This window comes from Lissotriton vulgaris, chromosome 3_1 (assembly GCF_964263255.1).
Source record: "Lissotriton vulgaris chromosome 3_1, aLisVul1.2, whole genome shotgun sequence".
Taxonomy (NCBI): Eukaryota; Metazoa; Chordata; class Amphibia; order Caudata; family Salamandridae; genus Lissotriton; species Lissotriton vulgaris.
In genome coordinates this window covers 1159450311-1159465449 of record NC_141689.1, presented here as the reverse complement: position 1 = coordinate 1159465449, position 15139 = coordinate 1159450311, and the positions used below count along the sequence as shown (strand labels likewise).

General features: G+C 43.7%; 1 pseudogene; it reads left to right on the top strand.

Annotated features, from left to right (window-relative positions):
• Positions 1-8348, top strand: part of LOC147727619 (uncharacterized) — a 58627-nt pseudogene extending 50279 nt beyond the window's left edge.
• The last annotated feature ends 6791 nt before the right edge of the window (positions 8349-15139 follow it).

The window sequence follows — 15139 nt, the reverse complement described above, 5'->3', positions numbered from 1 at the left end:
ATGATGAACAGGGCAGAACCGATCGAAGACTGATGGGTATTTTCTCAACCGTAGAGATAACCCCTGCTTTAAGATTGAATAACTCCTTTCCTTATTTGTATTCTTTTTGGTCAGTCAGGCCCTACCCAATATTTTTCCATTAGACCCACAGTCATTTATTTGTGTATTCATAAGAGGACAGTTACCAGGAGGTCCATCAGTTGAAATACTGTGAGGAGTAGTACACCCTTGTTGAGGGAAAGTAGTATTAGTTAGTACGGAGCCCATGTTAAAGGGGTGATTGGCAGGATTAGTATCGGAGAGGGCATTAAAGTCTTTCCTGAGAGATGAAAGTTCCAATATCATAATAGAGAGGTGGAGTTCAATGTTAAGAAGCAATTGGGTTAAAAGCTTGGAAGGTAAGGAGGCAAGGAGGTTGGGGGGAGAGGGGCATGTTTCACATTAGACAGGGAGAGAGGAATAGGAAGTAGATGTGGAGCGAACCATGGTGGCAGGAAGTGAGGGGTGGTCCAACTGCTAGACTGAGGATATATTGTAGTGTGAGAGCCCGCATACCCAGGGGACTGATGGATGCTATGAGAGGATGAGGGGGCATGGGGCGAGTGAGGAGGGGTGCCATCTTGTCTTTGGGGGGTCATTTAGATTGGAAGAGATTGGATTCCATAGTCGAGCAGTAGGGGGGTCGGTGCGAGGGTATGCAGTGTGTAGGGGGTTCATAGTAGGGGGATTAGTCTGAGGGGGATAGAAGGAATGAGAGGTAAGAATGGAGTGATTAGGGTTGAGTGGGAGAGCGTCAGGAGGAGGGGAGAGTTTGTGGGTGGCCGATTGGGATGATGGAAAATTAGGAAAAGGTGGAGAGGCAGATGAGGCGAGGGGTGAGAGGGTTTGAGTGGGTAAGTATGATGTGCAAATGTCAAGCGAGGGAGAAGATGCTGGATCAGAGGTCTGGATTTGGGAGACTTCGCAGGTAGTAGCAGAATCAGGGAGTGGCGGGGTTGGCGTCAAAAGGGGCGAAGCCGGGAGGACTTCCTGTGATTGAGAGGCTGCAGAGATATGGAAAGGAGAGGATAGTAGATCGTATAAGGAGCTGAAGTGGTGCTTAAAGATGGTGAGGTGGTTTTCAGAGGCTTGTATGAGGATATTTCCGGATTTAAAAATAGAGATGTCAATTTCTCCTAATAAGTGGAGGAAGGGTTGGTGGACAGTTTCAAACCATATAGGATTTTGCAAGATTTCGTAATATACTTTGATCTGCTATTTTATTAATTCCATTTTATTCTGAGCTACATGCTATCTCTTGATTTAAAATGACTAACTGACTGACTCTAACCATTCATTTTGTCTTCTGTAATGATTTAACATGTTTAATAAGCCTTCATGATTTCACTTTAAGTTCTTGTGTCATTTTCATTGTAAAGCACAATGTGCACTACCATTTACATTGAAAATCAGCATTGAAATTTGTTTCAGTTCTAGTTCGGGAGCAACAAAATCCTTGGTGGATTAATACCACTCCAAGTCCATCAGAAACACTTTAAAATAGGCATTAGAAAAAAAGCACCATCACTGTCATTGCAAATCTTCAAATTTCACAAACCATGTTAGCACATCTCTACACTTTTCTGTGATGCAAGCATGTTTGCTAGTAGGAAAATGTAGGATCAATAGGCTACTTCTCTATGGTATGTCTGATCCTTAATAGCTAACTATAACCTAACTTAATGGGCACCAATGCTCTATGACCTCTGTTTCAGTCCTTTCTGAATTAATTTCCTAAGTTTGTCCAGACTACATCACTTCAATTTTATTTTATTTTATTAATGTCTTTATCTATAAAGCATATGGTCACCAAAGGCATCAAGGCACTCAAAATCCTAGGAGAGAAAAAAAGAGCTTAGCAGACAATTGCTTTTTAAACAATGTTCGATTGCTAATGCCCATCTAAAACATGGTACTGTCTAACTGACAATATTAACAGAACATAAATAGTGTAAGATTTTTCTTACAATAAGCTTATATAGGAGAGCTGGTGCAGAAAATGGACAGAGGGTTCCACAATTGTGGTCCCAAAACTGCAAGTGAACATCCTCTTGCTCTAGAATGTCTGCAGCGGATACTGACTTCCCGATCTGAACGATTAGGCAAGCACAAAGAATTAAATGACTTTTTGAGGGACACTAGCTCAGTGCAAAAAAAATGGAGGGTTGGCCCAAGTGTTCTGGTTTCACCACCTACATCTTCATTTTGGCATGAATAATTTATATATAATCAATGACATCCACTCCTTAATGGCTATGAGGCAATCATGCAGGTGCCCAATGGGATCAGAAGCATCTTGGACAGACCAGAGAATCAATTGGGATTCTGCCACATAAGAATATATCTAAAACTCAAATGATCTCACTACTTCACCTAGTGGTTTAACATTTATATTAAACAAGCATTGGAAATGCAATAGGTTTTGCAGTTGTTTGAGTTAAAACGACTGGCATTGTAAATGTCAATCTCTTTTTACCTATTTTATGGAGTGTCTGTATGTGGTGAGTAGCGGAATTATGTGGCTTGAATTTAATTCATTAGTTGTGGAATTATGTGGCTTGAAATTGTGTGGTGTCAAGTGGATTTGTGTAGTGGAATTATATGACATGGTGTGCTATGGAATTATGCGGATAGTAATTATGTGATATTGAGTGTACTAGAATTATGTGCAGTTGGATTGTGTTAAGGAGTGTATTTATGAGGAATGGCGTTTTGTGTTGTCTAGTGGTATGTTTCCACCCATCACAGGTGTACTGAATACTAAACTGCACATTAATATCAATGGTGACATATGCATGATTGGCAAAAGCAGAGTGCAGCTATGACCACAAACACACAAGTAGTCTGCTTACTAAAGAGCATACCTGAAATTTATTGGAGGCTATATTGCTCATTAAACAAGACCCTCAACTCAAAGCCACCAACGCCCAACAACTGTTAGAGAAACATTCAAAAGTATGATTATGCAAGATAATGACCACACTGATTAAATTATACTTTCAACAAAGTTGGCTATATCAGTCACAATAAATAAACTATGAATCCACACAAGATCACACTGCATATGAAAAAAATAGCTTGCCAGCAAAAACGTATCTAGCTTCAGAATGAAATGTTTATTTGAAGTTTACAGGTGCACATGATGCTAGTTTGGCATTTTATTTTTGAGCCTGCTGAATATGTACTTTGTAAAGGAGATGGAACAGAAATAAAACACAAATGGCCAGGCATCACCCCTGGCATGTAAAAGCTGTATATGGAGAGGAAATTGTGACACTTTTAATGCAGTCTCCAATCAGCCGCATACATCATAAAGCAAAGGTTCCAGAACACCAGTAACATAAAATAGGCGTGAGCCAACAACAATCTGCCTCTTTTGAATGAGGTGAAGTAGAGCATAAGACCAAACTTTAAAACTTCCAAACAATGGAGTAAGTCCAAGACTTTAAATCTTCCAAGCGATAGTCACGAAAGCCAAGAAAAATAAATGAAGAAAAGGAGATCAAGCTTCATGAAGTTATGAGGAGTTACCTAAAAAAGAAAGAAAAATTAGTATTTCTGAAAGGAAAGGATGAAAAATAAACCCCAATGCAAATATTAATAAAGAAAAGTTCATAAACGATATAAGATTCATCACGAAATTCACAAGGGAAAGTACATATAAAGAAATAGGTAAATAAAGACATAGTCATCCCAGGGAAGGGATGAGGGGTATAATGTCTCCGTGTCTTTAATGAAATCCAGATTCTCTAGTCATGGTAATAGGAGAATCACAATTTCATTATAAGAAATGAGGCAACATTATGCATGTTGGTAGCTGTGCAAGACAATTTTAGACATGTGCTCAATTGGTTTGCAGTAATGCCTTGCAAAGGTGTTAGCATTAGAACAATCAGCAGCTTTTAGAATATCATCCTACTTACCTTCAGACCAGAAAGATTTACTGGCCATAGCTCCTCTGACCGAGTGAGCTTGGAATTTCTTTGAATCAATACCTGCTAGATTCATAACGTTTTTAACCCATCTGGCAATAGAAGTTGATGATATACCTTTATGAGGTTTAACAAAGGAAATGAGCAGCTGATTCTCACCTTTGACATAAAAGGCAGAATCAGACATATTCTTGGTTCTCCTAATTAGCTAAAAATTGACACCAAACATATTGTAGGATCTATCGGAGATTGTAAGTGCTTTGACATCAGAAACCCTTCTGTAAGAAATTAAACAAAAGAATGTAGCAAGCTTAAAAGATAGAAATTTCCTATTCAGTTGAGAATTAAAGTACCAGTTTGAGAAAAGGTCTAGAATTAGTTTAACATCCCATAGAGATTCATATTTGGGCTGAGGAGGTCTCCTCAAATGAATACTCTTCATACCTCTACAAACAATGACATTCTTACCTACCGTTTTACCATTGACGAGGGAATGACCAGCGGAGATAGCAAATCCATAACAGTTAATAGATCTATAGGTAAGACCCCTTTCGAAATGTTCAACCAGGAAGTTTATCAACGATAGGTGCCTCCAAGGAATCCAAGTTCCTTTCCATGCACCAATGTACCCATCTTCTTTATATCAACCTGTATCTGTAGTGATTACCAAGGGCCCAAGCCTCTCTGAGGAGAGTTGCAGCCGTTGACGAAAGTCCTGAGATTTCATTGAATCTCCTGACATTCTCCAGGCAAGAAGGTTTAAATTCCCGATCAGGATTAGGGGGAGACCTCGTCCATCTACGTCTGTAAGAAGATTCTTTTGGTAAGGAATTAAGAAGGGAGGGTTGCAAGCTAGTTCCAGAGTGGTGGGTAACCAGGCTGGAGGTGGCCAGAAGACAGTTATCAGGACAAGGCAGCATTGGTCCTGTCTCACTTTCTGAAGAACTCTCTAGATCATGGCAAATGGGGGGAAGGCGTGGGCTTTTATTCCTTTCTAAGATTGGAGAAAGGCATTCACAGCGAGAGCAGCCGGGTCGGGCATCCAACTGAAGTAAATCTCCAACTGGAAAGATAGTCTGCTCACAAAAAGGTCTATTTCTAGGGGACCCCAAATTTTGTTGAGACACTGGAATACGAATACATTGAGTTTCCAGTCACTCTAGCCCAAAAGGAACCTTGAGTTCCAATCCGCAGAGATGTTCGATTTTCCCGGTAGATATTCTGCTCTCAGGGCGATTTTGTGTTCCAGGCAGAACATCCAAAGTTTTCTGGCTAAATTTGAGGGATCCAGAGATTTGGTACCTCCCAGACGAATTATATAGGCTACTGTGGCCATATTGTCCATCTTTAGGACGACTGATCTGCTGTGGAAAAAGTGTCTAAGACTCCTCTTGTGACCAAATACTGCCCGTATTCTGACCGAGGAGGCAGGCTCCTTAGCCAAGGAGGCTCGCATCTGATTCCAAAACAAACTCTGGTATAAAACCAAAAATAGCTTTGCCATTCCAAGCATCTAGGTTCTCTAGCCACCAGGATAGTTCTGATCTTGCTTCCTGATCTAGGGTAATGTGATCTTCGTACCAAATCCAGATCTCAGAGCTGTCGCTTTTACTCTTTAAAGAGCTCGATAATTTGGGGGACCCGGGAAAACAGCTTGAATGGAGGAGGACAAAAGCAACCTCGCTAGTTCCCTTAGGGTAAGATTTTCTCGTTTCAAGACATGTCTTATCTCCCTTCAGATCTTGGTTATTTTCTTTAAAGGTCGAAGAAGAAAACACTTTGTTGTATCTACCATGAAGCCTAGGAATTTCATAGTTTTGGAAGGCGACAGTATTGATTTTTCTTTGTTTATTATAAAACCTAGGCATCCTAACAGATCCATTACGCTCTTTAGATCTAGGAGTATCTGAGAATAGCCTTGGGACAATATAAGGATGTCGTCTAGTTAGACAATTAGACAAATGACTCTCTCTCTTAAGGAAGAGGCGACAGTTCTCATAACCTTGGTGAAACACCATGGGTCAGACGACAGGCCGAATGGTAGGGCTTGAAACTGATAAAGGTGGTTCATCCACAAGAACTGAAGGAAAGGTTGGTGAATCTTGGCCATTGGAATTGCAAAATAGGCATGTTTTAAGTCTAGTTTTACTAGCTAATCTCTTTCTAGAAGTAGGTCCCGCAACAGATGGATGCCTTCCATCTTGAAGTGCCTGTAGACTAGGTATTTGTTTAGATGTCTCAGATTTATAACCGGTCTCCAGCCTTTCTCTTTTTTCTCTACAAGGAAAAGAGTACTTATAAATCTCATCGCTTCCAAAGGAACTTCTATTATAGCTCCTTTCTGGATCATCGAAGAAATCTCCTCTGCTACAATTTTTTGATGGTCTATATTGAGAGGAATATCTTTTGGGAAGAAGGATTGAGTAGTGATTTCTGTAAAATCTATCTTGAAACCCCTGACAGTGTCTAGAACCCAAGGATCCAGAGTAATTAATTTCCACTTCTGAAAAAAGAACCTGAGACACCCTTACACATTTTGGAGGAAAGAAGGAATAGGGAGAGGGAGTAGAATACTCACTTTGGAGGTTGTTGAAGTTGGTAGTTAAATGTGACCTGAAGCCTCTGTTGCGAGGGCCTCTCCCTCTCTGTGGGTAGAATTGTGGAGGATTTGAATGTTGGTATCCTCTACCAAAAGAATAGAATGTTGAGTAGGGCCTTTGATTGAAGCGGCCGGAACAAAGGCCCCTTCTTCCGGCCCGTCCAAAAAGGTTGGGGTTGAAAACTTTTTTCAGATTTTGTTGGGCTTTGTCCCGGGCTGTATGTGGACACGTATTTGCCAAGAGACTCGATTAGGTCTTCTCCAAAAAGTACCCCTTTGGGATTCTGAGATGGTTCTCTGTCTGCCATATCAGAGAGTTTCGGGCTCATTTTGGTAAGGATCACTCTTCTCCTTTCTGCATTAAGGCTGGTGTTGGCATTACCAAGAATGATCATTGCCCTTGGCTCCATCCCCTAATTAATTTGGTATCAAGGGGAGTGCCGTTAATATGGCTCTCTTTAGCAGAGTCGATAATTCTGGCTAGAGGACCCAAGATATCTAAAATGCGATCTTGGCAACCTTTCAGTGATCTCTCCATTCCTTTTCTCAGGTCTCTGCCTAGTTTAAAAATAAATGTTATCAATTCCGGGTCTAAGTTAGATGTTTGGCATGTTTTATCATGGATTGACTGTCTTGAACATTCAGCTTTGAGCATATTGCTGGTATCCCTTTCCAGGAGGTATCTCAGCCATTTCCCAATGAATTTTGCCACATGTTGCTTTGGCCACCAATCAGAGCTTCTCGGGTGTCTAATGTTCAGCAGAGAGAACATTTCTTCCCCTAAAGGATTGGTGATACTGTCATTAGATGATGAAGGAAGATCTTCTTGGTCGAACTGTGAGTTAAATTCTTGGTCGTTATTGTCATCTAAATCTAGGACATATTCATCTTAAATGTCCGAAGCCTCTTAGTCATTATTGATATCATAATTATAAATATCATCATCTCCCATTTCAGGATGAGCACTAAGATGTGTTGTGCCGCTAGGGACACCCTTATATTTTGTGCCGCTAGGGACACCAAGAGTGTTTGTGCTGCCAAGGACACCCAGGGATTGTGAGGCGCAAGTGCCTCCTGTATTCGTTGAGGTGCTGATACCTCCTGAGGCAATAGAGGTGCTAGGACCTCCTATCGTGCTCTTGGGGGTTGGAGGCTCTGTGTTTTTACTTTTTTGTGTCTTTTCCTCCTCATTTCAATCACGTCGTCAGAGGTATGGGAGCTTAGTCCCTTAGTGATGTCTTGATCCTCAATTGGGAAGGATCTCTTAGATGACATGACTCAAAAGTCTCAAACATTGACACCCTCATTTCTCTTTGGAACATTTTCTTTAATGCCTCATTATCCATATTGGGAATGGAAGCAACAGCCTCGTCTGAATCCGTATCAGACATTGTGCAGAAACACTTAAAAGGGGGGTTTAACAAAGAGAGGCTCTTTTAAAAAACATTTTTTATAAAGGATACAGTAGTAATTGAATGCAGGCAGGAGGGATAAGGCTTAAAGGCAGGAGGAATCAGGCTTAAAAGATTAAAAACCCAATTATCCTCTTATTGATTCAAAAGAATGTGTAAATATAGGGAAATCTTGTAGCTATGACAGTAGTTTATTACTGTCTGAGTCTACGCTGCTCTGCGTGTCTCTCCTTTTTTCTTTTAGGCGAAAATCATAAAATCAATACTGCTGCTTGCTTGGCATCAGCTGACTTTGATCGGGGAAACGAGCAACTAACGCTTGCGAGCCCCAATGAGCAGCTGATGCCAGTTTCCCTAGAGACATAAACCTCCTGCTTGATCGCGTAGGATCAGCTGAAGGAGAGGAAGGCATGGGGAGATTAGAGGAAAGGCCCTAGGCAAGGCACGCACGAAGTGTGCCATTTGCCCAGGGTCATTCCGCCAATGCTTTCGAGAGGGAGATCTCTCATTAGTAAAGGAGAGACCGTTTAGTCGGCGGATAAGCGAAAGAGGCCAGGAATGCTTAAAATCAAGGTAAAAAAGTAAAAAATAGCACTTTAAATACTTGCAAGATAAAGTAACATTGTTCGGGTAATGTGGTTAACCAAAGGGAAAATGAGCGGATCTAGAGGTGCTCCGGATTTAGGACAAGACAAGAAAAAAAAAATTTGAGATCGGTAGGGAGACAGGGTCTAGGATAAAAGACCACATATTAATAAATATAATACAAAATAGTTAAGCAGTAGTATAAAATAGCTAAGCAGTAGTTAGTTAGCATACTATATATATATAAGATCAATATTATATCATCCATATTAAGCATGGGCGGAAAATCCGTTACGCTCGCGGATTTTGCGGATTTTCGGGAAATCCGCAATCCGCGAGATTTGCGAATTTCCCGCAAAATCTGCAAATTCACACGCAGCGGATTTTTTTTGCGGCGTGCGGTGTTGGTGATACAATTTTTGCGGCGCGTGGCGTTTATCATCGTTTGCCGGGTTGTTTTTCTCGATAGTTTGCGAGTGCTGCGCCATTTTGGATCTTGCTGTGTGATCCCGCGGGAATTGGCGAGCGCGATTACGTCATCGCGGCTTGCCAGCGATAGTTTGTCAACGCGAGTACGGCGAGATCACGTCTCGCGGTACTTCGCAATTGCGAGATTTGAGATGCGGCGAGCAGCAAGAATCTCGCACAAGCGAAAATATAAAATTTGCAATTCTGCACAAGAAATCCACCAGCAAGCAGCATAAACCTTCTTGAAATTATGATTTTTATCCGAATAACTCCTTAGGTTGACATTTGCCTGCACTTTTTTAGCGAGGAGTCCATTTTGGGGAGGGGGTGGGAGGAAGGAAGTGCCCCACAGTCTTCAACTTCCTGTTCCTGTTCAGCAGGCTCCTCCCAGTGCTTTGTCCATCTCCTGGTCACTTTTCATTTGGATCTGGAGCTGGAAGGATTACTTTTTGTGGATGCTGCTGGATATTTGGATTTGAGGCCTTTTTGACTTTCTTTGGATCACTGTTGGATTAGAAATTTTACAAGTAAGTTTGATTGGGGCATTACAGTTGCTGCAACTAAAATTTTGGAATTTTCGATTTTTGGGCTGTTTTGGGGCCTTTTGCCCAGGGGTACTCAGTGGTGGGTGGACTGAGTCTTTCTGTAGGTTGTCTTGAATTTAAACATCATGGAGGGCATGGATGGATTGGGATTGTGCTGATTTTTCAGTGATTTTCGTTTTTTGGGGCTGTACTTGTGGCCTTTTCACCAGGGGTATTTGAGTCTAGCATGGGCCTAGTCTTTCTGTGGGCTGTCTTGAACTTAAACATCATGGAGGGCATGGATGGAATGGGATTGTGCTGATTTTGCAGTATTTTTCGATTTTTGGGGGTGTTCATGGGGAGGGACAGGCCATGTGGCTGGTGGCCATTTTGAGTGCAGCTACAGGCACTGGCCATGTGCTGGCAGGCAAGTGGCCATTTAGAATGCAGGCTTTGTTGTTAGGCCTGCAACCATTTTGCCTACTTTTCAACCTTTATTTATGCCCAGGGGTAGTGAGTCTTGCATGGGCCTAGTCTTTCTGTGGGTTGTCTTGAACTTAAACATCATGGAGGGCATGGATGGAATGGGATTGTGCTGATTTTGCAGTGTTTTTCGATTTTTTTTGTGCTGTATAACTGAACTGATGTTCCTCTGTCTTCCGTTGTTTTTAGGTGCACAAGACTCAAGAGAGCCACCAGTGCCAGGAAGAAGTCCTGCAGCGGTGTGTGTGTGCAGCATAACGTCACGCGACGTCACGTCTGGCCTCAGACAACTCTACAATTCGTGCAGCTGCGGCCTGCTGTCTGACCTGCTCTGAAGAAGATGGCCCCAAAAAAAGGTCTCCGTAGCTCCTCTAGCAAGAAAGTTGCTAGTAAGGAGCAGAAGAAGCAAGTTACCAAGGAGGCTGGTGTGCCACCCGCCACGTTTTTTGGGAGAAAAAAAAAAGTACGCCTGCAGCAGCAGGATCTGCTGGGGACCAAGCTGGGAGCAGCACCCCTGCTCCATTGGGTTCAGTGCCTCCACCACCACGTCAACTTAAGTCAAAGCCCTTGAGTGCTTCAGAGGCAGTCAGTGTACTTCTCCAATCACCATCGACCAGTGATGTTGGCTCATCGCAAGAAAGTAGCAGCAATGTCCCGGAATCAACACAGGTTGTTGTAACTCATCTGACAAGTGTTGAACAACCACAGCCGCAACAACAACACCATGTGCAAGTACACGCCCAAGTACATGTGGAAGGAGAGGCAGCAAAAGGAGATGCGCAAGCAAAGGTGCATGGAGGTTCACAAGTGCCCACAATACTTGTTCCTCCCGAAGTAGGGGCACATCAGGAAATCGACAATGAAGCCGAGGTATCATTGGAAGCCACTCCTCCTGATGATCATTCACTGTCTTCCATATCCCCAGCAAGGAAAAGATCAAGGGGGGTGTCTACATCTTCTTCAAGCCCACCTCCTACTGATGATCTGGATGACGATTGGGTACCATCACCGCAGCCTGAGAGTGAGGCACACCATGATTTGACAAAGGTACCTAAGCGTAAAAGGAAGGTCGTCGAAAAACTCATAGCTATGGAGTGTGATGAGGCTCAACAAGAAGTGACAGATACTGCTGGTGATGAAGCCTCTCACGATGACGACGAGCCAGTCATCACAAAGGTCACTGCAGCCCCACCGGGCATGCAGCAAAGAGACATTTTGACCCTATCCCGAGAAGCTGCTGAGCGTGATGATGATGTCGACGAGGAGGCAATGGAAATGGAATCATTAGATTTGGAGTTAAGTAGTACACCAAAACCTACCGCTTCCATATTTCTTCCTCGCAAGAAGGTACCCACCTCGACCTCAATTCGTGGTGGTGAAAGTGCAAAACGTACTGAAGTTCGGCAATCCACATCCTCCACTTCATCTGGCATTAGCAGCAGGACCACCACCACCAGTATCGCCGCCTCCTCCGGCCCCCAAAGACATTTCAAGTCTCCAGTTTGGGACTTCTTTAGTGTTTGCCCAAAAATGGAAAACGTAGCCATTTGTAACATTTGTAAGGTTCGAGTTGGTCGTGGTAAGCTTGGTTCTAACTATGGTACCGGAGGCCAGAGAGGTCATCTTAAGAGAGCGCACCCTGTCCAATGGTTTCCGCACCTAGAGGCGTTTAAGCAAGCCGGAATAGCACGTAATGAAAACGTTGATTTTTCTTCTGATGATGACGAGGAGGAAGAAGACGATTCAAACACTTCACTTACACCCAGTACCCCTGTCAGCAGCACACCCCATGTGAGGCACACTAAGAGTGTGGGAGAGAGTGAGACATCAATGCGGAAAAGTTCATTATCGAGCGTAACTGGGTCGAAGATATCATCATCATCCCGTAAATCCTTGGTCCAGGGCAACATTAAAAAGATGTTGTTTACAGAAGCGCAATATGAACGCAACCACCCACTGACGCGTCTGTATAACACTAAGCTGGCTAAAATGCTAGCTCTGGACCTTCTCCCTTTTTCTTTTGTAGAAGGGGTTGGTTTTCTAGAATTAGTGGCAGCGCTCTGCCCTAAATGGAAGGTTCCTAGCCGGTTCTATTTTGCCCGAGTTGCGGTTTCAGCACTACATGAAGATGTTCTGAAGGTGATTGGGGCAGCTTTGCAGAAGAGTGCTGTTCACACTATACATCTGACAACAGACATGTGGACCAGTGGCGCAGGCGCTGATTAAATGTGCATCACTGCACACTGGGTCTCTTTTTCAGGGGCTAAAGCAAAGCTAAACGCAGGTGTTGACGCGGACATTGTTTTTAAAGCTGCTCGGAAACATGCAACACTAGCCATGTTTGGTTTGGAGAAACGTCACACAGCAGAAAACATTTTGGATGTCTTTCACACAAAGGTCCTTAACTGGCTGTCCCCACTAAAACGCCAGGTTGGTTATGTTTCCACGGACAATGGCGCCAATATAGTTAAGGCCATGAGGGACGGTTACTATTTCAGAGTGCCGTGTTTGGCGCACTGTATAAACCTGTTTGTCCAAAAATTCTTGGGTAATAAAGGCAGTGCAGCGTACAGTGTATTGGACACCTGCCGAAAAATGTGCAACCATTTCAGCCATTCTTTTAAGGCCCGGAAGCAGCTGAGGAGCCTGCTATATCAACGTAAAATGCCAGTGAAAGCACTCATCCAGGAGGTGGTAACACGTTGGAACTCAACCTTCTACATGCTTGAGCGTCTGTATGAGCAGTATATGGAACTCGATCAATATTTCCTTACAGAGGGTACAGAGGAGCTGAGGATGGGTGCGGCGCAATGGAACATAGTTCAAAGCCTGACACGCATGCTTCGTCCTTTTGAGTTCTTCACGCGTGCAGTCAGCAAGGAGGACTCTAATTTGGGAAAAGCTATCCCATTGTTGTACATGCTGGAGGACCAACTGAAGGAGGTGTGTTCTGTGTTTGAAAAAGATGACAAAACCAAGACTCTTTGCTTCTGGCTGAGAAATTATTAGAGCTCCTACAAGGTGATGAACGTCTTAAAAAGATCCACTCAGAACAGCATTACATTTGTGCTACTATTCTGGATCCACGCTACAAAAAGGTGCTGGCAGGCCAAGCATTCTTTCCTTTTGATGATGAACATGTTCCAAAGTACAAACGTTGGCTAGCCTTGTCAGCCAAGAGGTTTGAAACAGAACGGCTGAAAATTGAAGGAAATGGCAGTACATCAGCAGGCCATCCCCAGTCAAAACAATCCACTTCTGCACCTGTGGCTGTGGCACAAGTGACCTCTCAGCAGTTAAAGACACCGGCAACCGGATCATCTGCACGAGACACAACAGAAACATTGGAGGCTGAAGAGGATTGGCTAGCTCTGCGTGGGTTTGGTTCTCAAAAGGTCAGAGGCACAGCAAGAGCTAAGCAAAGTGGAGGAACCCTTGATGAGGACCTTGAGTCGATGGTGAAGGACTATCTGAATGACTCAACAGAGGTCTATGTTAATTCTGACCCATTGGCGTATTGGCATGGGAAAAAAGAATTGTGGCCACAGCTCACCAACCTGGCTTTAAACTACTTGTCTTGCCCACTCGCAAGTGTGTCTTCTGAACGGGTTTTCAGTGCTGCTGGTGGCATTGTAACTCCCAAACGGAGCCGCCTCTCGCCCAAAAATGTGGAGAGGTTAACAATGATCAAGATGAATCAGCACCTCATACCACCAGATTTCAGAGTACGAGAAAGCGTGCCGGATGAAGAGGAGGTGGCCAGCAACATAGATGAGGGAATTTCTACTCTGTCAGGTGACACTGAGCTCACCCTGCCTGAATTCGCAGAGTATGATGACGAAGCCTTATTCTTATTCCTGGACCGTGATACCGAGCCCTGAAAATGAGACAACGAATCAATAACTTTCTTTTTCATCCTTATTCACTTTTATTCCTGTGTGTCTGTCTTTCTTTGTTGTGCACAGTTAATATATTTCAAACTTTAATCAGATAATCACAAAATCAAGCCCATCAGCAGAACTGTCTTCACTGGTTTGCTAATTGATTTGAAGTTGCCGCAGTCTGCATTCCTCAGGTTCACAAGTTCAGAAGAACATGCTCCTCTATCCTCCTCCTCCAGACTCCTATTTCCATCAAATCAGAGGGCTGGTTTACGCCCAATGAAGAAAGACTCATCACTTGTGGGGGTGTTGTTGTACCTCTTTGCAGGTGAGTTGACGGCTCTGGGGCCATTGCTGGGAAGCTCTAATACCGGATAAAAGTGTTTTGGACCAAATCCCAGGCGGACATTTTTTTGTGTTTTTGATGACTTGCTTGCCTTTGAGGTGCTCTTAGGGGGGGTTCCGTCTGTTTGTGGGTGAGTTTCGGGGTCTGGGAGCACTGCTGGGACACTCTAATCTTGATTGCATTTGCTTTTCAGGAAATCCGTCGTGGCAACCCCGACTTATGGCCTAGCTACGCAGCGCGTTTGGACCGAAGGCCGAGAAATATTGCAAGTATGAGATTTTGCTTTTGGCCTGTTTGGGGGTGTTATGCTTCTTGGCGGGTGGGTTGGCGTGTCTTGGGGCATTCCTGGGAAGGTCTAATACCGGGTAGAAGTGGTTGGGACAAAATCCAGGCCGATTTTTTTTTGGCTATTTCTGACATTTTGCTCAATGTAGCGTTTTCGGGGGCCTGTTTGGGGGGCTTCCTGGTGTTTGTGGGTGAGTTTCGTGGTCTGGGAGCACTGCTGGGACACTCTTATCTTGATTGCATTTGCTTTTCAGGAAATCCGTCGTGGCAACCCCGACTTATGGCCTAGCTACGCAGCGCGTTTGGACCGAAGGCCGAGAAATATTGCAAGTATGAGATTTTGCTTTTGGCCTGTTTGGGGGTGTTATGCTTCTTGGCGGGTGGGTTGGCGTGTCTTGGGGCATTCCTGGGAAGGTCTAATACCGGGTAGAAGTGGTTGGGACAAAATCCAGGCCGATTTTTTTTTGGCTATTTCTGACATTTTGCTCAATGTAGCGTTTTCTGGGGCCTGTTTGGGGGGCTTCCTGGTGTTTGTGGGTGGGTTTCGGGGTCTGGGCGCACTGCTGGCTATATATACTTTACTTT